Source organism: Thermobia domestica, chromosome 3 (genome assembly GCF_964235325.1).
Source record: "Thermobia domestica chromosome 3, izTheDome1.hap1.1, whole genome shotgun sequence".
In the NCBI taxonomy this organism is placed as follows: domain Eukaryota; kingdom Metazoa; phylum Arthropoda; class Insecta; order Zygentoma; family Lepismatidae; genus Thermobia; species Thermobia domestica.
Genome location: NC_137456.1, coordinates 135273792 through 135299447, shown reverse-complemented (window position 1 = coordinate 135299447; position 25656 = coordinate 135273792). Strand labels below are relative to the sequence as shown.

Here is a 25656-nt window from a genome sequence, read left to right as displayed (position 1 = left end):
GGGGATTCCATTTTTTATGCACTGTTCCCGTATTTTTTCGTGCTGAAATTTATACATTCAAGACATTGTTTTATAATTGTCACGTTGCTTCGAGAAAATTTTCAGATCATTTCAGCAAAAAGGTGGACGTAGAATATGTAATTTTGTTCATAGGGTGCAGTTGCAACCTTGCTTGGTGCTTAACGTTGCTTATTTTATTTCCGAGAGTTGACAGAAAAGTTCGTACAACATGTACAGGATGCATGAAATTTCTTTGCAAAGAACATAGTAGTGTGGTATCGAAAAAGACATGCAACATAATGAAAAATGAAGAATCCATGTGATTCTCCAGAAAGACAGCTAATGCAATCAATAAGTTGATTTAATTTATGTGTTATAAGCAGTTTATTGTAAGTAACTAAGGATAAAGAGTGCATTTATTATTTTATACAAATCTGATCAAGGGACATATTATCAAAAAAGTTGGAAAATATTTATCCTTTATCTAAATTAAATCTACAAGGAAGTGAATCTTCTCCGTTACAGGATAATATGATGAAAAAGTCAATATGTTTTCCCGTTGCGTTTCTGTATACAAGGATCAATATTATGTTACTGAATATTCTGCCTTATACAAAAGAATAGTAGGAGAAATGTTTATTATTGGTCTTTGTACTAAGAAGCGAAAACTATTAGAACATATTGACCATTGCAGCGTTTTATTCTATGACCCAAAGATTCAAGAAAGTAAATACGTATTATAATGCAATATATGAGAAGATCTTATGAAACGTTATGGAAGAATGCAAGCGCATAAATGAAATAAAACCAGGCTAAAATCTTTTAAATGTATTTGTCTGTTAATTTCAAGCGTAATTATAAAGCATAAGCACAGTGCTAGATAAGTATTAAAATATTTCCATATGGAGTGCACCTGTACCCCTCCTTAGTGCTTAACGTAACTCGCTGGCCTTGGTGCTACGAGGGTTAAGATGACAAGTATCGTGAAACGACAAGGGAACAACGAAATCCATTGGAAGTTGCCTACAACTGTTTACCACTTGCTTTCCTTTGGACTACCATACTATATCAAGTGTATTGAGTATAGTAATAATATTTCCCTTCGTTCAACTACTTCGCATAGCACTAACCAGATTGTTCCAAGCAGCGTTCATGTACACACAGAGCTTTAGAATTGTGAACTGTGGTTCATAAATTCTGATTCTAAAAGCTTTTTAATTTGTCTTTCTAAATTATTACTTGTTTTATGTAAAGCTTTCACTTTATTATTATCATGGGCATTCTCTCCTAAATAATTTGAGAAGTCAAATACCATACTTTTTTTTTTTTATAAATTTAAATCTCTAATATGGTCCTTGTGACACGATATCCATCACTATTAGGAGTATTATCCATTAAAATATTTTTCGGATTTCTACGTGATTTAAATGCTAAATCGATTTTTTTTTCATTGTTCAACCAGCTGAACATGGCTTCCTCCTTTGAACCGTTCCTTTCTTCCTTTATCAACACATCCTTCCTGTGGTACTTCCGCAACAATTTTTATAGAGATAGTTGGTGCGTACTTCAAATTACAAGCCCGTAGCGAAACTCCCTCTATAAAAATTGTTGCGTGAGTACCTTAGGATTCTGAAACATGGATTTTTGGATAGAGCTCATATCAGTTCCTAAGTAAACTCTTGATCCGGCTACGGTAGATCCCATAGTTTTGGAGTTATGGGTCTTTAAAAAGTTCATTTTTTCATGTTATCGTCAGCCTATAACTCCGAAAGGAAGCATTTCTGTACCCAAGTTGGTCTACACATTTTGTCTTATCTTGATGTCAGGAATCGCCTCCCAAACGTTGTCGGTGTTGTTTTGAAACACTATATATATATTCTATTCCTTAGAAAAATAACATTTCATTACCTAACCTTAATAGAAACGATGATCTTCTCAGGCTTTGTTTCGATTAAATTACTTTCAATTTAAAACTTATTGATTTCGTATGTATGATTGTAATCTGTTATCGCAAATTCTTTCAAATAATACATAGTGTTACATCGTTTCAAACAGGATAGTTTAAAGTAAGTAAAGTGAAGTCTTACTAAAAAAATGAACAATAGTATTGTTATAAAGATGATATTTTAAATATGTATGAGGCTGAACAACAACTGTTCACTGACTATCGATTTCATGAATAATACCTATATGCCCTAGGATAAAGATAACAGCTGAAAAATAAAATAATACATTTTGGGGTATATTAATTTACAGGAAAAATAACATTTACACAAATGTATAAAACCCCTAAGTAGATTTTTAATACATACATGCTCTCCCCACCCACCAATTTTTGGTGAAGGCTGATGTTTCGATTAACTTTTCAAAAGGATACTCAATATTTGCTTGAACAAGAGCACACACAGGAAGGGATTGGTATATTTGGTTATTACAGGAAAAGGAAACTGTTAAAAGGACAAACCATACGCAACTATTTGATTAATAAAAAAAAATCCATCTGAAAAACTGACAAACTGAAAAAAAAATATATTAATACCAAATGAACCAAACAAATAAAACAAAATTAAAAAAGAATTCTAAGCATTACAGAGCTACAAAAAATTAAAGGCAATGCTCGTCAGATATGATATCAATAAAGGGTATGTATACAGCACAGAAATATGGAAACATTTATGAGAGTATACCTCCATAAATAAATAAAAGTGCAAATCCATCTGAATTGCCAAATCATTTAAAAGAGAATAACCACATAAATATTCTACATACTACGTTAACAGACGATAATTTAGAAAGGCAAAAGGGTCGGTCAATTTGGTTGTTACTGTACGAATTCACTGAAGGAAAGGAAAGACTTAATGAATGTCAGGGAACTTACACATCGATGAGCACGACATGATGGTCTTACCTAGGAACGGTCTATGTTTTGTTTTTGTTTTTTCTTTTTTGTTTTGTTTTTGTTTGATTGTTTGTTTTGTTTTGTTTTACGATACTAGTTATCTAATTTTCAGTTTTACGACTCACATTCTATTCCTTTCGATAAAGGACTTAAATATAATCAAAGGTATCAGGTTGGCACCAAAAATATTTTATGGACTGGTAAGAACAATTTATAATTATTTTTATTATTATTATTATTATTATTATTATTATTATTATTATTATTGTTAATAGGACTCCCAAAGGTCCAAACAGCTGGAATGCAAACTTCCATTCAAGGAAGCCTGAGTCAATCGCCACTAGGGTATATACACACACACATGCAGTTGAACTATTATGTTTCCTTTTTTACACATAACAGCAACGGAGGAGCACTGCCATAGAGAAAAAAAAAAAACTTCGTGTTTAGCAGATACTTATGTTTCCAATGGAATATCCAGAAACACTGCCTTAGCATAACAATCAATAATAACTATCTTACGTTTGGTATGTATTTACATCTTGTCAGGAGATGAGCTACTTTGAACAGAGAAAAAAGTAGTTACACAATTTTACTTTTTTGTAGGATTTAGGATTTAGATTTCTGGGCTTTTGGCATCTATGGCCATTTAGCCCGTCACGTATGAGGGATTGCGTCCCTCAGCGATCACACTATCCGGAAAGGGAAGGAAGAAAGGATAGGGAAAGGAAGGAAGCGACCTTGGACCTATAAGTTCGGTACCACCGCGGCATTTGCCTGGTGTGAATTAGACCCAGGAATACCTCATTCAGGATGGCTGGCCTGGAAAAGCCTATTTACACTTTTTCGACCGAGTGCCCCCACCGGAAATCGAACCCGGAACCGCTCGCACCGAAGGCGAGAGCGTTAGCGACTACGCTACTGTTTTTCTTCTTATAATTATTGTTCCTCTTCATAAAGACCCACATTCTGAAATTTAACAGCTTCAGGTATAGACCCGCATGTGACGATTGCAGAAACCTGCTTTGAATTTCAGATTGGATTGTTTTAGTACTGATTCGAGTTTGTTATTTGTGTTTTTGCCCTTATGCAACACTGAGTTTATGAAGTTCAGGACCTAAATTACGAACAGGGCTTGAATCCAGCGAAGTTGGCGGGTACACAGATCATCAAGCAAGATCAAATTTCACTGTATAGGAAGCCGTTTACTACCACATTATCTCGCCTTCAAGAGAAATGCAGTATTGATTGGACATATCTTTCTCTGTTTCTATGTCAGAAAGTAAACACCTACTTCATTTGTAAATAAAAATTGCTATGATAATATAAGACAGCCGACACTTCTCCCTGCCTGCAATTAATATGCCGACTCTATTTCACTGCTCTCTTAATAATATTCAGATAGTATCTGAAATTGCTCTTTCTAGTATACGTCCAGCTTAGCTTTCAAGACAAATTACTTTCGTTTAAACTATACGTTAATAGTCCTGACCTAAGGAAGAGTAATGCTCCATGACATTTTACATAAATCTTAATGACTAAACCATATCAAAAGTTGTATTTAAGTATATCTGACACTCCTACAACTTTTTGAATGAAGGAAGAAGAAAGAGAGGTACATATGGTGTTGCACACAGGTCTATCAATCAATTCATTACTGTAATGGATACTAGTGCTTCTCCTAAAATATCAATTCAACGCTGAATACAAAACGACAAGAAAATCATTTTCCATCTAAATCACAATCATTGGGCCTTTCCATCAATAATTCTTCAGACAAATTTGATGTAGGATTGGACTTAGTTAATCTGACGGTATCCTTGTGGCATTACAAGGAGCACTGAGTTTTGAAACTTTCCAAAACTATTTGTCAATATTTACGAAAGAGTCTTTTAATGTGATTTAAGACAATAAAGAGACCACAATTTCATTTCGAAGGAGTTCAAACTCAGTAAAACTACAGGGTGAATTCAGAAATATATTATAGGGAAATTACTGCAATATTCAAATAATATTTGAAGATTTCAGGAAACCAAGGCAACCCATGGAATCCATCCTCTGCCACGCCACGTTCCTAAGGTTTACCATTAATTGAATAGCTAACATAGTACAATCGCATTTATTTTAGTATTTTTCTTACATAGTTGAAAAATAGCAAAAATGGTTTAAATTTAAAAATTAAGCTTATGAAAATGTAACTGATTAAATTAAGAATTAATGTAAAAAATTAAATTACTTCAAAATTAATTGATTAAATTTTTTTTAAAAAATACAATTTTCACTATTGTCTAATAAGAATTGCCTTCTATTGTGAAAGTTAATGCAAAATGTAATGGATAAAGTTAAGGATATCGGAAAATTACTGCTTTCCCAAACAAAACTAATAATTAATAAACGTAAAATTAAAATATCACAAAATTCAGAAATATTCACTTCACATGATCTCTGAGAAAAAAAATTAACGATCATATATTAACGCCTGCAAATGTAAGTTTTCTGAAATAAGCGGAATCAAAATTTATAAATAAAATCATTCTACGAAAATTTAAAAAAAGATAACATCAAATAATAATAATCTATAGGTTGATATTACAAAATGTTTTAGTAACTCCTGATTGCTTTATTAACACAACCTATTCCTAACAAAACAAAGACACAAACAAAAATATCTTGACTATACGAAAAATACACTCACAACTCATTTCCAAATATAACTAACTTCAGAGCCGATGCCATCAAATTAGGGAACACACAGAAGGGTTACACAAGTTATGAGACGACGAAAGTATTGAAATGATATGACCTACACTGACTCCAAAGTACAAAAGTGAATAGCCTATTAGTGGATTGTTATGACAATGCTGTGGTATTTTGTATGACCCAATGAGAAACTAAGTTTATACATATAACTATGCAGCGAACAGTTATCCTTCACCTTCAACCATGACCTTGAATATAATTTAATTATTGACATCCGTTGTAAATTTCCCATCAAACGTTCAATTTGAAGAGTTTTTTTTTCTCTAATCATTAATATATTCACTTGTTTTGCAATTGCATGCTGCAAAAGATTAACAGTTGACTATTTACTTAACTATGGTATACGTAACTACGTAAGCTTACGTACGATTCAATTCTAACAATTTTTAAGAGAAGATATCATATCTAACCCAGCATTTACTTTTTAAAAAATTAAAAATACTTGTAAGTAGGACATTATATACATATTATTTACGTACTACTATGAAAGTAACTGATCACTGCTTACGATATGTTACTAACTTCAAATATTATAAACGTATATTACAAACATATATATATACGTTTATGACGTCACAAATGTCCTTATTGCAGCGATAAACTATATTTCTACTTCTGATTTTTTCAGAAATAAATCATTTTGAAAGTGTTTGGTTGTTTTATACCTAACATCTATGAATATTTGATCTTTGTTTTAATTTTAAAGCACAGAAAACATAGGTTCCTTATCCTAAACTACTGTAAATTCTTTGATTTCCCAAACTGAAAGAAATTCATATGATTCAGACAGGGTTCGAATCTAGAAACCTCTGGCTTCTAAACCGAAACCCAACATTAACTTTACTGATAGTGGGGAGCTAAACATCTATATATATATATATTTTTTTTTTTAAAAAAAAACTTTTTATTAATATGTTATTCTATAGACGGTTATAATCAGTGGCGGATTTAGCGGGTAGGTCGGGTAGGCATGGGCCTATCCAAAAATTTTGAAATATATATAAACGCTAAAAGATACAATAAAGACTAAATATATTCTCCACTATTTATATTAATGTTAGATAATTATTTAACAAATAGCATCAACCACTACTGTAAAAGTAATTTTCTACTGTCATTAATCAATCAAATGTGTATATGTATTCATAAGCGAGGGAGCAGGCCTATCCAAAATTAAAATCCTAAAGCCGCCCCTGTTTATAATACAAAATTCCATAAAGATCTTTCATTTGTTGAGTTTTCGATTCTACCCTTTAAGGATCTTCACTACAGAGAAATTAAACTACCGTTAATTTTAGTTTTTCTGTAGTATGTTCAAAACAAATAAAAATATTCGAAACGCAGTGAACTAGACAATACGATTTTGCATGTGATACCTTTACCACAATTCACCGATCTGCTTTTGGTATGCCGCTATTTACAGGACCCGCAAAAAATGCTAAATCTATCTACAATTGCAAATCGGAAGCAGATAGATGAGTTGTGAAAGGGTATCACATGAAAAATCGTATTGTCTAGTTCACTACGTTTTTGCTTTTCAAGTATTTCTAATTGTTTTGAAGATATTACAGAAAAAAGCTCTAAAATTAGCGGTAGTTTAATTTCGCTGTAGTGAAGACCCTTAAGCCAAAGGATGTGATTAAAAAGAATTATGATAGTGAAATGAACTGTGAAAGAACAATACATAACATCCACACTCTGAGAGGAGTCAATCACCGATAGATGGTTTCGTAATTACCAGCCTAATATCTTGTACCGGCTAATAATACCAATTGGCAATTCTATCAAGGACATGCTTGAGTATCTTTTCTATAAATAAAAATGAATACAACGACATTTGAAGGCTAATTTCTACACCGAATTGTGATGTACCGAATTTGATGATTTTGGTGCATGAGTGAGCCTTGGTCTAACTTACATTTTTAGCACGTTTTCAGCAGAGGAGGAGAAAAAGGAGTGAAGGGATGGCATGTAAAAATAATTGAAAACGACCGATATTAGTGTCTAATTTATAGTTTTCGGTGTCGCTGAGATATAACAGTGAAAATTTCGATGTTTAAATTTATCCCCCATCGGGATAGGGGTGAGGTGTGGGGAATCGAGGTGGAAAGATGCTGGCATGTAAAAATAATCGAAAATGATCGATATTAATATTCAATCCACAATCAATTTATCTTCTGCAATCTTCATGTTATATCACTATTCAACTATGAAGTAATATGTGTTTTTTAAAAACGTGAAAACTTTCAAGTCGTAAAAACGTGATTTCTTTGTTTCTTCCGATCTGTAGACAACACACCTTCGGAGATGGAAAAGATGTTTCCCTATTAATGCGAAGATGAAGTTGATTAATGACCAAGCCCTGCTTCGAAGCATTCAACACAATAGGTTAAGCAGTACCATGTCTCAGGAACATTTGGAAACATTTATGTTGATGTCTATTGAAAAAAAAATGATAAAGAATGTTTTGAATGAAAAGGTAGCATCAGAAAGTAGTACACTAAAACATCTGCTAATTTTGTAATATAGTATACGTAGTCCTTAAACTTCATGTAACAATTCAGAATAATATACTGATGAAAGAACATTAGGTTTTAATTACTAATTGTTAATACTGGAGAAAGAAAACTGTGCAACTTGATTTGTAACATTCAGATGCATGTGGCCCTTATGGGAAAAAGCGCACCCCCCCCTAACGATGCCTATCCTCCCCTGAATTCTATCGTTGTATGGAACAGGAAACTGGAATTTCGGAAATTCCCTTTTCTGGCATCCTCATCACAAATTCAGATGTCAGCCTAATGGACTATTGTGCTTTCGGACTCCTAAAGTGGAACCTCTCCCATCGTCGAGTCCACACTCTCTCCGGCCTGTGAAAAGCCCGTAAAAAGAAGTGGGATGCAATACTAATAGTCAGCTGCAACGCAATCTTATGCAATATAAAATCGGATGCCAGCCTGCAGATTGAACACAACCGGTAGTGGAAACAGCATTTACTAAGAGGCACATTCAAATTTGGCTCCATATAAGAGACTCAACCACTGTATGTGGATCACGATTAGGAGTATATATGTCGCCGTTAGAAGAAGATGAACAACAACAGATACATTATGCTACTTAACTATGTATCTTTTACATATTCAGAACGGAAATAAATAAACAATCTGTTTCATTAAACTAAAAACTATTTCGAACGACTGACTTTTGGCCATAAAAATTAGTTTCCATTTTCTCAAAACTGCGCATGAAAACTTACTCTCATTTTTATTTCGCTCGTCGTGATATATCGATTGGTATGTGTCTTATCTTTGAAAAATATTAGTTACACAAAATTAAATTTTAAGAGTTAAGCGTAATTTTGATCTATATTTCATTAACCAAAACAGTCTATTGCTAATGCTATACAGAATACAGTTTCATCTTAATACGTCGCGTGGTTACCATACAGCATTAATTTTTAGGTTTACAAAAAAGTTTTTCTCTACTTCCTCGAAAACCACGCATGAGAATTTACTCTTACCCATGCAATTTTGTTTAGCTCAATGAGATCGATCAATTAGTATATGTCTCATCTTTGGACATTTTCTTTTCATTAAACGCAACATTCATTACTTTAAATTAACAATTAAACTAGAAACTCATCTAATTGAATCTTACAGTCGTCTTTCCATGTGAATATTTCTCTCAGGTCTTCGTCACTACAATGTGAAACAGTAGAATGCGGTAATTCAAGATTACACCCAGAATCTGATAAATAGAAAAAAAAGTAGGAGTATCTAATCAAATTACCCACCGCCAGGACTTGCAATAAAAATAATTTAACTTCGAAAGGCCAGTGCAGTCCTCCTTCCCCCAGAGTTGGCGTGGGTCAATGAAAACTTGACCCACGACCCACTGACCCACCACCCACCATGACTCACTCTGACCCACGACCCACCACCCACCGTGACCCACTCTGACCCACCACCCACCGTGACCCACGGTGACCCACTGACCCACCACCCACCATGAACCACTCTAATCCACTTTGGCCTACTCTGACTCACCAAAATCCATTGTCATCAACTCTGAACACGATCCACGGCCTCTTCTGAACTGACTAAAGAGTTTACACTTGTAATAAAACAAGACTGTGAAATTGTCACTAATCGAAGTTTGAATTTCTAGTCAATCGCTCAAGCAGAGCATCACTCTGTTACTAGGGATGGGCACGAGTCGAGCTAAAACTCGACTCGACTCGAATTCGAGTCGAGCCAAAGGTAATTTTCTCGATTCGAGTTCCGAGTCGAGTCGCTGTTTTGAGGTCGAGTTTCGAGTCGAGTCGAGTTTGATAAATGGCTCGCTCGTTCAGCTCGTTTTAGCTTGTTTCGAAATCATTGCCTGATTGAATGATTAGACTGGAAAGCGAAAGCTATGAGAAATGTAAGCACTAATGTGGAATACTTTTAGTGTTGCTCACGAGAGGGGACATTGCTCGCATCTCGTCTCGTCTCGATAACGAGACGACAATATATTTTTATAACGAGATACCTTCAAATATGGTGAGCATCAATATAAGTATATACTGATGTTCTTACCATCAAGGTTCAGACCTGCACAATCGAAGTTTTGAGCCCAAGCAGAAGCCCACCCCGGGAAGTGATGTTAACCGGCTCGACTCGGTTCAACTGAGTGAACAGCTCGAGCCAGCTCGGTTGGGATAAGACATCGGCTCGGCTCAATTTAGCCGACAGCTTGAGCTGGTTCGGTTGCGACGAGCCATCAACTTGACTCAAGTAAGCAGATACTCGAGCCGGCTCGGTTGAGATAAGCCACCGACTCGGTTTGACTCTGCTCAGGTGAGCCTTCGGCTCGAGAGAGCTCGGTTGAAACGAGTCCATCGGCTCGGCTCAACAAAGCCGATGGCTCCAGTGGGGTCGGTTAGGGTAAGCCATCAACTCGATTCGGCTCCGCTCAGGTGAGCCACCGGCTTAAGCCGACTCGATTGGGATGAGCCATCGGCTCGAGTTGGCTTGGTGGGGATGAGCTGTTGTCTCGGCTCACTTCTCGGTAGGGATGCGAACGAGACGAGTCGAGATTTAAGACTGTTTCGACTCGTCTCGAGAAAACGCTGTTCGAGATTTTATATATATATATATATATATATATATATATATATATATATATATATATATATATATATATATATATATATAACCTTTACATACCGTCTTATAAGCATTTTTTAAATAATTTACATATTACGTAGCAAATTTCGATACAAGTTTCAATTTCTATCGCAGTTTGTAAATTTTGTAGATCATTTTATGCACTATAATGAGTAATTATATATTCATATAGCAAGTCTAATAAATACGAAAGTACTTGACAATTCCATTCATTATGAAGGAAATTGTGAATTACTCTCGTATTTATTGGATTTCTTATTATTATTATTAATTTCTCGACTACAAAGATAGATAGAAGAAGAATTCCGTCACTAGTAACACAGAAGCGAAAATGACTTCTAATTGAAAATAATAGATCAATGCATTTAATTTCGGGGAGAGTCTATAGGGGTACTTTAGAGTTTACGGCTTTTCTCTGCAACCCGCGCTCACTGTTGGAAAAGCATTATATTTTATTATGTTATTTGTCAAGTTTAGCGAAATAAGAGTTTTACCACAGCGACAAATTGAACAATTAGGCTCAGAAAAACAACGCATTGGCTGTTCTTCAAATATACACACACAAAGAGAGAGACCATTTGGTCAGGATGTTTTTTGAGTTAGCTTTGTGGCGTCTCGCAAGGAGAAATCTTACAAGTGTAGTATGCTGGGTTTTACAACAGATGTAAACGGGCATCAGCACTTCAAATGAAAAGCGAAAAGAAAAGAGCTGGTTGCCATACTTGAAACGAGACTTGCGAAGATGCCAAACATGGGATTGAATTATGCCAGATTTTCAAATTATATTCATGAACTACTTATCTTCATTATTTTAATGAAGTGTTTTAACTGTATTCATGTACAAAGGTAATATGACGCTGTGTCGCAAAGATAATACAATAAATTGATAAATACCACTATATATATATATATATATATATATATATATATATATATATATATATATATATATATAGATATATATAGATATATATATATATAGATATAGATATATATATATAGATATATATATATTTGGTCTAGGAAATAATTCGTGCGGTTGGTACGCACACATTGAAGCTGTAGTACAAACACAAAATACATAAATACCTTAAGAAAAATATTGTCCATCGCTAGCCACCACTTTCGCCCATCTGTCAGGCAATGTACGGATTCCGTGGCGAAAGAAGTCCTCATCCTTGGAAGCGATCCAGTCAGAGACCCATGTTTCGATATCTTCTGAAGAAGTAAACCGCTGTCCAATCAAATCGTTGTTCATGCAATCGAACAAGTAGTAGTCCGAAGGAGCAACGTCTGGTGAATACGGCGGGTGGGGTAAAACTTCCCATCCGACATTTTCTAAATAGGTTTTGACCGGTTTTGCGACATGTGAGCGAGCGTTATTATGTTGAACAATAAGTTTATCATGTCTGTTCTCCCATTCTGGTCGTGTTCTGGCCAGAGCTTGCTTCAAACGCATTAATTGTCGTCGATAACGTTCTCCATTCATAGTTTCACCCGGTTGCAGCAGCTCATAGTACACCACACCTTTCATATCCCACCATATGCACAGCATAACCTTTGCACAGTGAATATCTCGTTTTGGTTGTGATGGACCTGGTTCACCTGGTTTCACCCAGGCCTTTTTTCGTTTAGGGTTCTCGTAATGGATCCACTTCTCATCACCCGTAATAATTCGATGCAGAAACCCCTTTCTGCTCTGTCGTTGAAGCAGCAATTCGCAAATGGTTTTTCGTCTTTCAACGTCTCTGTCTTTCAATTCATGTGGAACCCAATGTGACATCTTTTGAATCATTCCCATGGCTTTCAAGCGTTTGGAGACTGTTGTTTGATCAACGCCTAATGCTGCTGCAAGTTGTTCCTGCGTTTGACACGAATCCTGCTTGAGCAATGCTGTCAATTCTTTGTCTTGAATTTTTTTTGGCTGTCCAGCTCGCTCTTGGTCTGCCAAGCCGAAATCACCACTTCTAAACCGTGCAAACCACTTCTGACACGTTCGCTCAGCTAGAGCATGGTCACCATACACTTCCACCAAAATGCGATGACTTTCAGTCGCACTTTTCTGCATGTTAAAGTAATGCAGCAGGACACCCCGCAAAAACACTTTATCAGGCACAAATTGCGCCATGTTCACTTAACTACAAACTGGTGTTGTTGACGCTTTAATCCACTGCCCTATACTACGAACGATACGCGATGACAGGGGTTTGCAACACATGTGTCGATACACGGAACTGTGGGACGCTCCGTTCGTTGCGCCATCTCTTGTCCACCCGCACGAATTAATTCCTAGACCAATATATATATATATATATATATATATATATATATATATATATATATATATATATATATATATATATATATATATATATATATATATATATATATATATACAGGGTGTTTCAGATAAAACGTCCAGTGCTTATAAACCCGAAATGGCTGAGAATAAAAAGATGAAACAAAAACTGAGATAGGAAAATGTCATAGGGCGCATCACATGGTGTTGTTGTGGTGACCCACAGGGCCCTCCTTCAAGAGGGGCCCAGGGTCCAACTTCAAATTTTCAAATAGGAACATGTATTGAATCATACCTCATTCAATAGTACTTGAAAAACGAAACAACTTTAGTAGGAAACAATTTTCGATTTGGGCCACCGTTTTTAAATGGCCGCAAAAAGTGAGTCCTATATCAGATAAAACGTCCAGTGCTTATAAATCCGAAATGGCTGAGAATAAAAAGATGAAACAAAAACTGAGATAGGAAAATGTCATAGGGCACATCACATGGTGTTGTTGTGGAGACCCACAGGGCCCTCCTTTAAGGGGGCCCAGGGGCCAACTTCAAATTTTCAAATGGGAACGCGTATTGAATCATACCTCATTCAATAGTACTTGAAAAACGAAACAACTTTTGTAGGAAACAATTTTCGATCTGGGCCACCGTTTTAAAATTGGCGCAAAAAGTGTCCTGTATCAGATAAAACGTCCAGTGCTTATAGGCCTAAATCAGAAACGGCTGAGAATAGAGAGATGAAACAAAAACTGAGATAGAAACGATCATAAAGCATATCAAGTGGTGTTGTTGTGGTGACCCTCAGGAAACTCCGTGAAGGGGGCTCAGGTGTCAACTTCAAACTGATACAGGACTTTTTGCGGCCATTTGAAAACGGTGCCCCAAATCGAAAATTGTTTCCTACAAAAGTTGTTTTGTATTTCAAGGACTATTGAATGAGGTATGATTCAATACATGTTCCTATTTGAAAATTTGAAGTTGGCCCCTGGGCCCCCTTGAAGGAGGGCCCTCTGGGTCACCACGACAAAACCATATGATGCGCCCTATGACATTTTCCTATCTCAGTTTTTGTTTCATCTTTTTATTCTCAGCCATTTCGGATTTATAAGCATTGGACGTTTTATCTGATATAGGACCCATTTTTTGCGGCCATTTAAAAACGGTGGCCCAAATCGAAAATTGTTTCCTACAAAAGTTGTTTCGTTTTTCAAGTACTATTGAATGAGGTATGATTCAATACATGTTCCTATTTGAAAATTTGAAGTTGGACCCTGGGACCCTTGAAAGAGGGCCCTGTGGGTCACAACAACAACACCGTGTGATGCGCCCTATGACATTTTCCTATCTCAGTTTTTGTTTCATCTGTTTATTCTCAGCCGTTTCGGATTTATAAGCACTGGACGTTTTATCTGAAACACCCTGTATATATATATATATATATATATATATATATATATATATATATATATATGCGTGTATGTGTGTATAAATTAACAATTGATTTTTTTAAAAAAATATCCTGTTTAGTATTCACAGAGAATATTTTTTCAAAATTTAAATTTGATGGCTGAATCAGTAGACTTTTAATATATTCATATTGTATCCATTGACTTGCGAAATAGTCTACCTCCAGACGCACTTAATTTTTTAACCATCTCCAGATTAATCGAACAGTTTGATACATTTGAATGTGACTTAAATTTCTATTCATAACTATTCTTATAAAACAGGGAGATTATGAAGAGATGGATGTACTGTACAAAATAGAATAAAAGTATATCATTCGGATTTCTATAATCCCACAGTCCAACCCAGGGCTTTCTGATTTTAAACAAGATAATGTGCCTAGCTGAGACTTTACATTGTGAAGATTATATTAGTGAAAATTATGCAAATACTATTTTACAATTTAATAGATATTACTAAATATTGAGCTGTGGCTATGTGGTTAGCGTACGCTTCTTCGGCGCGGGAGTCGGGAGTCCGCGGTTTGATTGACAACAGGAGCTCATGTGGTTCAAATCTTAGGTTAAGCTGTAGGTTCACGTCTTATACAGCTTTGCTCCTGAAAGGGACACTAAACTATAATCTAATTTAATATTACTAAATATTTTAATGGCTTACCAAGACGACGTGAATTTGACTGCCATCAAATCCGTTTTATATTATCACTTAATCCAATGGATATTAATATAACAATTATAAGACACGAGTGTATAAAAATATTCAGACACAAGTGTATATACATACACACACATGCATACCAAATATCAACACTTCAAGACTATTTTACAAGTGGTAGACTGCGCTGCATCAAGCAGTGTTACCTTCAAACAAAACTTCTTCATTTTCCCATTAACGTCTCATATAGTCTCGCTGCTGAACAGGACGTTAAACTCAAAGTTAACTCATTTTCCCATTTGCTGAGCTGACCTGATTTTGAGTTTAACATCCCTTCAGCAGCGAGGCTACATGAGACATGGACCTACTGGTTAACCTGAAATCCGAACCACATTAGCTCCCGTCAGGAATCGAACCCGGATCTCCTACACCAAAGGCGCTTACCCTAACCGCTTAACCACAAAGGAGCTCAATCATCTTCCCATTTGTCTGCATTATTTGATTCACCCACATATTTGTCATATATATTTAAACTTGTCATTGGTTTTACCATTTTCGTGGAGGGTTCGAACTAGTCACAACCTGTAAGCTGAACACATTCAGAAACTAAAAGAATTACGTTCATTGTGTCTGATAAAGAACTTCGTGCTTGACACAAGCGTTTCATTTTTCTCTGAACATCTTTCTTCGGCAAAAGAGTCGGTTCTCTGTATTGGAAAGACGGAAGGGCGAATTTATATTTTATGCATGGATAACATTTTAAGAAGTTTACACAAAACATGCCGCTTCCGACATAGCCCTGAAGCATTTCTTTTAACGGTGTATTACTGTCTGTCCTTTGACGCTTATCCCCCTACCCTCTCAAGTTCTAAATTGAAAAGGGACAGAAACATTCCAGATAACCACACACTCAGATTTCAGTTAACACTAATAAAACTATGGGTAATTGGTAAACAGTCTTTTGTAGAATCACGTTCTGCTTATTTTTGAACATTTCTGTGAATTTAACAATACAACAGCGGAAATACTGACAAGTTTTATTGCTCCAACCATCGCTTCAACTAAAAAGGATAATTCTCGACGGTCGTTGAACTACCTAATTTTTTTTTTTTTTTTTTTTTTTTTTTTTGTTCTGTTCTCGGAAGGAAGAGTCAAGATGCTATTATAGATGCTAAATGCGTGTGAATTATGCAGGGTGGAAAAAATCGTGATTTTTTAAAAAATATTTTTTTTATTTAAATCATTTTATTTATTTATTTATTTATTTAAACCAAATCTTTCTCCTCCTATATAGTACAAGTTGCGAACTGAAGAAAAAAACATTAGGAATTAGTATTAAATGTTAATTATGCAATTTAAGTGAAGGTACTATAGTATTGGTAGTTGAATTTTGAATTAATCCCCAATCGTTAACCTATTTCAATCCCAAACAATGTTTCCTAAGCATTACGGAAAAAGTATAACAACGTTTATCAACATTGCATTTTTTCCACAAAACTTACTGATATTTGGTAGGGCATATTTAAAAAAAAAAAAAAAAACCTAGCTTGCGGCACGAAATACATATAACATCCGTAAATTTCGCCTAAAGTTATAAAATCTAAAAAAAATATCTGGGAACAAACAGACATGCACATAAAAGAATTTTCGTCTTAAATTCGAATGGTAATTTCCCCGTTTGAATAGTTTACGATTTACAAACACTATGTTACGAAGAGAAGAAAGCAGGGATGCCTTGTTACCCGTTCAAAAACGGGATTTTCCCTAATCATCCTCTGCATAACACTCGTTTTCATACTGTACTGTACTTACCTCCATAATTGAAATAACAGAATAGAAACGGGATTTTACTTTTTTCACTTCAAATTAGGCCTAATTTATTTCGGAATTTGATTTTAATAATCACTTGATTATTTTAAAAATCAAGTGATTTAACTTCTTACTAAGTCCAATAAATTATTATAGACTACCAACTGCTCACTTAGACAATTTATGAAGTTCACTTTAACGCAACAGTTTTATACAAATTAGATATCTGGATAGATACTTAAGTATTGTTAGCATATTTAAAGTACTATCAAATATCATGACATATAATTATTAGTATTAATTAACTGAAATGAGAAAAAAATCAAAACCCGTTGGCGAAAGGTTAACTATTAATTTTAAAAATGCCTGTACCTTTTCAAAGTGATAAATGCTGGTACCGTACGGTGTTGGTTTCAAGGCAAATAGCTGTTTCTGTGTGATTAGTTACTTCGAAATAATTTTTAAAAATACGCAAAGATTTTCGAGACATTCGAGTTGAATAAAGATTTTTTACGAGCACAGTCTCGACTAGAGATGCAAAAAAGCCGGCTTTTTTGAATCGATAGTTTTTTTCACATAAAAAGCCGGCTTTTTTGGAAAAAAACCGAGAATTTTGGAAATTTTGGCTTTTTTCATTTTCATGATTTTTCTATCCAAATAGCTTTCTTATAGTATATTCTATATTTAGATAAGATTTCCACGACCTGAATGCCATATTTAGCTCTGTAATTCACCATCAAGATGGATGGAGCACATATTTTACGAATTAAAGCTAACATGAAGAATTGAGGGCAATTTTACAGGTTATTTAACTTTATTTTAACTTTTGAGTTATCGACATTTTTTCCCTTTCTACGTCATTTTAGTTTGTCATCCGTGTTTCATTTCTAAGAGCTTAGTACTCCAGCTTCTAGCACGAAAGTTAGACTTACGTTTTTCTATATATCCGTCAAAGCATACGTTTTTCAATATGTCCGTCAAACCGTATTTCCACATTTCTGTTATACTGTAGTTGTGCAATGATTTAGCAATAATTTTCCAGATACAACCTTGAATACCAATTTATACAAATAATCAATAGCGGATTTAGAAAAGTACTTTGGGAGGGGTTTCTCTGATTGTTTCGTTTTCTAAAAAGTCCTAATTTTATTTGGGAGCAGCTTGAAGTTTATGAGTACAGGCATAACTAATATTTCGTTTCGTTTATATGTTTAGCAATAATCTTCCGGATACAACCTTGAAGATCATTTTATACTGACAAGGGAACCTTCCGAAAATGATAGTTGCAGTGAAAGATGTGGCTTATGCCAATTGAAAGAACTGTAACACAGATGTTTTTTCTCAAAAAATTAGCTGCCCATAGCAATAGGTTCAAGAAATATAAGGGGTGGAAGTTTGGGAAAGAGCAAGGTTGGACAAGGGGGGAAAAGTGCAAATTCCGCAAAAAAAAAAAAAAAAAAAAAAGGAGGGCACGGCAAAATACAATGCTGACAAGTGATGTATAGAAAGAGACTTGCCACAATAGGGAACAAATGAAGGCCACCAGTGGGCTTAACAGTGTTGCCAACTGCAATGAATAGTACATGTTTTGCAAAGAGCACTATATGAAGTGGGTGCAATATTCAATGTCAACCTGTCATGTAGAACATAAGATATGACGTGTATAATCAGTGGTGCAATCTAACAAAAGAGAATAGAAAAAACAGAAGTACGAAAAATACGGAAAAGACGGAGTTAGCCATAATGCGCCAGATTTGATCAAGGGCTGTGCATATTAGGATGAACAAAACAAGAAGCACCTACTGTGCAGGAAACCGGCGTACCTAGAGTCCAAAAGAAAAACGAGTTCCAAAATTGGCAACACTGGCCATGGAAATCTAGACAAGTCTAAAATAGTTATTCATCTCGCTTCACAAAAAGAAAATTCCGGCAACAGGCATTAGTCTTCGCATCATTTGTACATGCTCGTCCACATTGTACGTGCAATTGTTCGGGCAAACAGAAGACACATTTGCAGTGAGCACAGCGGAATACTGGCAATCCGTCACAGATGGTACAATGATCGCCTGTGAATGTCTCGAAACAGTACTCTAGAGGTGTCGGAACCTTTGGTGGTCTTTCTATCACATATCCACACCTGCAGAAAGCAAACATAATCAAAGGCTTGATCTGCTGTGTGTTGCTGTCTCCAGTACTATCATCGCCTATATGATATATCCAGAGTACCCCACCTAACTCTGCGAATAAAATAGTTTCAAAGCAAAAAAAAAGTGACACATACAGTTGTGCAGGAATGTACCCATGTCAGCGGGCGACAAACTTCTGTGAGACGCAAGTGCCCCCAAGTCCCCCATCATAGGGTCCCAGGGGCCAACTTCAAACTTTCAAATAACACCATCGGTCGAGTTATGTTTGTTTCGATAAATCTTGAAATATGCAACAACGCATATCAGAAATATTTACTATATGGGATTTCAAAATGGCCGCCAAAAATATCTGCTCGGTGACAAGAACAACGTGAATTTTTGGCGGCCATTTTGAAACCGGTGCTTCATATAGCAAATGTTTCTTATAGGCGGTGTTGTACCTATCCAAAGAAATATCAATCGCCCCCTGTTCCCATTTGCGGTTGACCCCTCGAGCCTTACGATGGGGGCCCCGGGGGACTTGCTTCTTACAAAGTTTTCTTGGCCCTCGACATGAGTACATTCCTGTGCAATTGGATTTGCAACATCTCTTTTCGTTTCGCAGCAATTTGAGATCACAATGTTCGATGCCATGTTAAGAAACAACATATATTTGTGGCGGCCATTTTGAAAAACATGCTTCATATAGCAAATGTTTCCTATAGATGTTGTTGCACATTCCATGGTCTATCGAGAGAGGTACCACTTGGTCCCTGTTGCCATTTGAAAATTTGAAGTTGGGTCCTGGGGCCCTATGATGGGAATCCTGGGGGCACTTGCTTCTCACAGACCTTTATCACCCTCTGACATTGGTACATTCCTGGATCCGTCACATTTTTGTTCGTTTCGCAAATCTTTCAGGTCACAAAGTTTGGTGGGACACCCTGTATATTCCCACATACGACCCAAACATGACATAATGTTCACTACTTCTATTATCGGTTGTTGGCTCAACCCAAGCATTTCATGTTCCCCGAATTGACATTGCCTCAATCACCCTAGCATTGATGCATTCCGAGTGATGCCTGTTGCCGGAATTTTATTTTCGTGAAGCGAGTGGCCTAACTATATTAGACTTGTCTAGATTTCCATGGCCAGTGTTGCCAACTTTGGAACTCGTTTTTCTTTTGGACTCTAGGTACGTCGGTTTCCCGCATAGTAGGTGCATCTTGTTTTGTTCATTCTAATATGCACAGCTCGTGATCAAATGTGGCGCATTATGGCCAACTCCGTCTTTTCCGTGTTTTTCGTACTTCTGTTTTTTCTATTCTCTTTTGTTAGATTGTACCGCTGATTATACACGCCATATCTTATATTCTACATGACAGGCTGACACTGAATATTGCACTCACTTCATATAGTGCTCTTTGCAAAACATGTACTATTCATTGCAGTTGGCAACACTGTTAACCCCACTGGTGGCCTTCATTTGTTCCCTATTGTGGCAAGTCTTTTCCTATACATCACTTGTCAGCATTGTATTTTGTCGTGTCCCCCCTTTTTTTTGCGGAATTTGCACTTTTCCCCCCTTGTCCAACCTTGCTGTTTCCCTAAATTTCACCCCTTATATTTCTTGTGCCTATTGCTATGGGCAGCTAATTTTTTGGGAATGAACATCTCTGTTACAGCTCTTTCAATTGGCATAGGCCACATCTTTCACTGCAGCTATCATTTTAGGAAGGTTCCCTTGTGAGAATCAGTGGCGAATTTAAAAAAGTGTTTTGGGAGGGGTTTTCTTACTATTAATGTTTAGTTTTTCTAAACATTCGTAATTTTTATTTGACGGAAGCTTAAAGTTTATGAATAAAGGCATAACTAATAGATATTTCGTTCGTTTTAGACATTCCACAACTTTGGAGAACAGGCTTTAGTCCGAAAGACCGATCCTCTAACCTTCGCAAAACCGTCACTGCTGGTAATTAGTAATAATAACGATTTAAAAACAATAAGAAAGGAAGTCGGCCAACTCCTACACTCCTAGTCGGCCAGTACACGCACTATTTCTACATTCTCAGATGGAATGAAGGAAGGCTTTGTCAGAATGGTCGAATGCTGGGTTGAATCCCGGACTTCCCGATAGAAGCGCAAAAGCCAACCACTCAGTCACGTTTGTTGTGTAGTTGTATTTAGCTTAACTTAAATATATTCCGTAGTCTTTTTTTTTTTTTTTTTTGTTCCGTAATGATATGTTGAATCCCTCTTGTTAAAAATTCAGAAAACTTGAGGACTGGGTAAACCGTGATGGTGGTCAAGGGCGCCCATGTTGTGGTTTCCAAGGAGGGGCAAGTATAAGCGACGTTTCAAAAATAGTTTCAAATTTTGCTGTAACTAATGTAAAAATCCTATTGGATTTTCAATATTCTGAAGTACATTTTCCTCTAGGGGGGGCAAGCGCCCCCTTAACCCCCCTGATAGGCGCCCTTGATGGTGGTTATAAAAAACTTGACTGTAGAATTTCAAGAATATACAGAACCATGTGCAGCCTTTAATTGTATCATACAAATCTAAGTATTTCTCTTATGTTTTATTTTAATTTTATTTTGTTTCAAAAAGAGGGTATGGAATATTTTGAAGTAAAAATACTACATACAATTTTGCTAGTTATTTGTGTATTTTTTGAAAGAAGTTTTTACTCTTAGGGTTGGCTCGTTTACACCAGCTGTTTTTTATTAAATAACTGGTTTAAACTAAAAAAATTAAAAGAACAAAAATGCGAATCGTGTGAACTTCATGGTGACGTTTCACATGTCAAACCATCTGCATTAGTCTTATTTCCTTTTCACCTTTTAATCAAGGTGTCCCATGTTCAATTCTCGGTCGAACCACAACCCTTCTTTCATGTGTAAACCAAGTACTCTTTCGGATGTCACTTTAAGCGAAAGTCTTCTCCTTGATAACCTCGGTATTACGTAAGGATGTTAAGCCTAAACATACAAAACGAAACCAAATTATATATTTCTGCATGCCTGTTGTTTTATAAAGTAGCGAAGGTTGCTTAAATATATTGATTAAAATTGGTAAAATTTATCGATTGCCTACTTAGCTTCCAACATTAGCTTGGATTGGACTTTCAATGATACCTACATACTAAATTTGTAATTTAATACCTCAGTTTTAGAAAAATAAACACACTGCTGAACAACACTGCACTTATTTAATATAAAAACACATTTACACGTGACGTTTCGATCTTCTACCCAAGATCCTCATCAGACGTACACTCACGTCTGATGAGGATCTTGGATAGAAGATCGAAACGTCACGAGTAAATGTGTTTTTATATTAAATAAGTGCAGTCTTGTTCAGCAGTGTGTTTATTTTTCTGATTTTATTCGTAAGACGTTGACTATGATTGTGTGTCACTCAGTTTTAGCGTACTGATTATAATATGTTGACCTTTAAATTTTACATGCAAATTAAATTTTACAGGATTTTCCCGTTATTGTTTTACATTTAAAAGAATGACGGGATTTTCCAGATGGCTAGGGCGGGAGTTTCTCAATTTAAGAAATTTACTGACCAACTTTTTTAAGCTTATGGGACCTCTTCCAGCATAACCCCGTTGTTGAATAATAACACCAAGGCGAAACAAACTTATTTCTGTGAATATGTAATATAAATACATAAAGCAAAATATCTAAATCAAAAAACCTGGTTTAAACCCCAAAAAAGCCTGGTTTAAACTGCCCCCCCAAAACGGGTTTTTGGCATTTTCAGAAACAACCATGGTTCTTGCCAACTCTGCTTACTTTTGTATATAGGAGGTTCAAATGTGTTTATTATATACATTGGTTAATCCTTTGGAATTCATAATGTAAAAATGCTGAAGTAAAATTGTTTAAAATATCTTTTCGAAATTCATGGTTTACTTTCGAGGTTTTATATTATTATCGGCATCAACCACTAATTAAATGACTTTCTGTGTTATAGAGAAGCGAAACAAAGTCTGCTTTATCGATTTAAAGCAGAATTTTGAAAAAAGCCCAAAATTTCCCAAGCAAAAAGCAAAGCAGAAAAAACCGAGTTTTTTCCCAAAAAAGCCGGTTTTTTTCCGAGCCCTTGCATCTCTAGTCTCGACTCGAATTCGAGACATGTCTCGACTCGTGCGCATCCCTACTTTTCGGTTCGGCTCCATAGTGATGAGCTGTGAGCAGAGCCGCTCGAGCCGTTGACAACCCTAAACCCGGGCCGAGTAGTTTTGAACATGTTTGGCCGGCACCCTATAACTTTTAACAAATTTTGGCTCGAGCTCGAATACTTGCTCCTCCAGAATTCAAATTCCAACCTCATGACCAACGTTCTTGCCTTCTAGACTTCACGACTACCCAGGTCGCAGTCAACTAGTTCTTAGTATTCAGATACATACCGCCTATCTTTCATGTTTATACACGGTGTTATAATAATAATAATAATAATATAATTTGTAGTAGAATTAGTAACAATGATAATAATTATATTGTCTATGTGGAATAATTCAAGAGAGTACTTGAAACTACGTACAGGATTTAGCTCGATTTGCCTCGTTTTGGTTCGACTCGACTCGAAACTCGAGCAAAATTCGAGTCGAGTTTCGAGTCGAGTTAAAGGAAATTTTTCGAGCCGAGTTCTCGAGTCGAGCTAAAAGATGTCTGTTTCGAGTCGAGTCGAGTTTCAAAGAAAACTCGCTCGAATTCGCTCGTTCCCATCCCTATCTGTTACAATAACGGTGTATCTGACCATTACGATATAAAATGGTAAAGTGTTTGTCAGTGAAGAAATTGAAACAATTCGAGGTGGGGGGAAATTAGTGTGTGCCTAAAATATACTTGTACTAAGAGAGTATTCTTGCAAGTGTTAATTTCTGAACGCATTCCACAAGAAACTTCTATTCGCAGGAAAATACCCCTGTATAATATGGAAAAGGTTATTATGGTTTCTCAGTTCGGGTACCCTATGTGAGAGCATTTCCATAAAGTATGCTCATAATTGTAATTTGTGTAATCACTAAAACACCACGTTAAATTTAACTTACAAATGTGCATAATTGCAATTATTATGAATATTTATTCAAAGTAGTTTACCTAAAGCAAAGAAGAGACTTACTAAAAATGGTACAAAGTTGAATAACACAAATAAGCCATTAGTAATACAAGTATACATTTTCCAATATACAAGTATATAATTTTCCACCTTAAAACAAATCTGCGTGGTAAATCATCCGCAGCGGAATGATGTTCATCCTTCAGCCAAGAAATAACTCGCTCGTCTACTTTGAGCTTGTCTAGCGGTGGGGCATTAACATTGATGAACAACAAGTTAGACAATGTTTGAGCACTTAGTCAGTCATCTGTAAATTCATAAGGGAAAATCCCCGTTCGCACTCTGTCGTGGAAATTGATAATACTTCCACCCGATTTCTGCAACTCCTCATCGACAATCTGCTTGTTAGACTTAAGTCTGATAACGATTTTTCTTGGTCAGGTTTGAAATACTCAGCAAGAAGTATCATCTCTCTATCACCATACAACATCTTTTCCATATCGACCATGCCAGTTGGCAATGTCGACCCATGTAGAACAAAAACTTCATCTACCACGTCTTTGATAGGGAATCTTGTGAATAAATTATCAATTAAAGCCTGATAAACTGATGATTTCTTATTTGTTTATAAATTTATTTTTTGTAATTACACATGAAGGTTTGATACCATTACCAAGTTCCCTCCCCCGTCTAGGAAGCGAAAGGAACAAGGTTCCTGGAAAGTGTTCAGAGGTGAATGGGAATTTCCCTCCTTTTACAACTTCAGTTACCACACTGCTGTTTGCCATGTGCCAAATTACGATGAATTTCAATTAAATTATCATAGTATAATTGAATCGGTGAGTAGAAAAAGGAGAACATTCCTCAATACGTTACTTTTGAAAAACGAAAAGTAAAACTGCTTACCAGAAATACCATTGCTTATATAAAGATATATGTATGGGAGATTTGTAGCGTATGTTAAGACCTTTCATTTCCCAAAATTCCAAAAACGTAATGGAATTGGATATTTAGTTATAGAGAAATTGTTATCGTGGAAAGCTATCCTTTTTTTGGAATGTTCTCCTTTTTCTACTCACCGATTCAATTATTTCCTTGTTGAATTATCAATACTTTTCAGTGGAAAAAAGGATGAAATTTCAAAGTTCCAAATCAAAGTAAGTAGACCAACGTAAAGGGAAAAAAATTGTAAAATTTTCCATACAATTATGCGTATAATCCAAACTTCAAATTTCCGTGTAATTAAGCTTACAGTAAAAATTTTATGCCTATTTTTCTAACAACTTTATGGGTTGATTGCCCTGTGCTGTAAGCGCTCCATATAATAAACATAAGCTTCAGCAATTATTATAGCAGAAAGCAATGGATATATGAAGCAAAGCACTGTATTTTTTGTTT

General features: G+C 35.7%; 1 protein-coding gene across 4 annotated transcripts in view; it reads right to left on the bottom strand.

The window, feature by feature from the left end:
- LOC145680758 (fatty acid hydroxylase domain-containing protein 2) overlaps positions 1-25656 on the bottom strand; it is a 186161-nt gene that overhangs the window by 40649 nt on the left and 119856 nt on the right. The gene's annotated exons all lie outside the window — the stretch shown is intronic.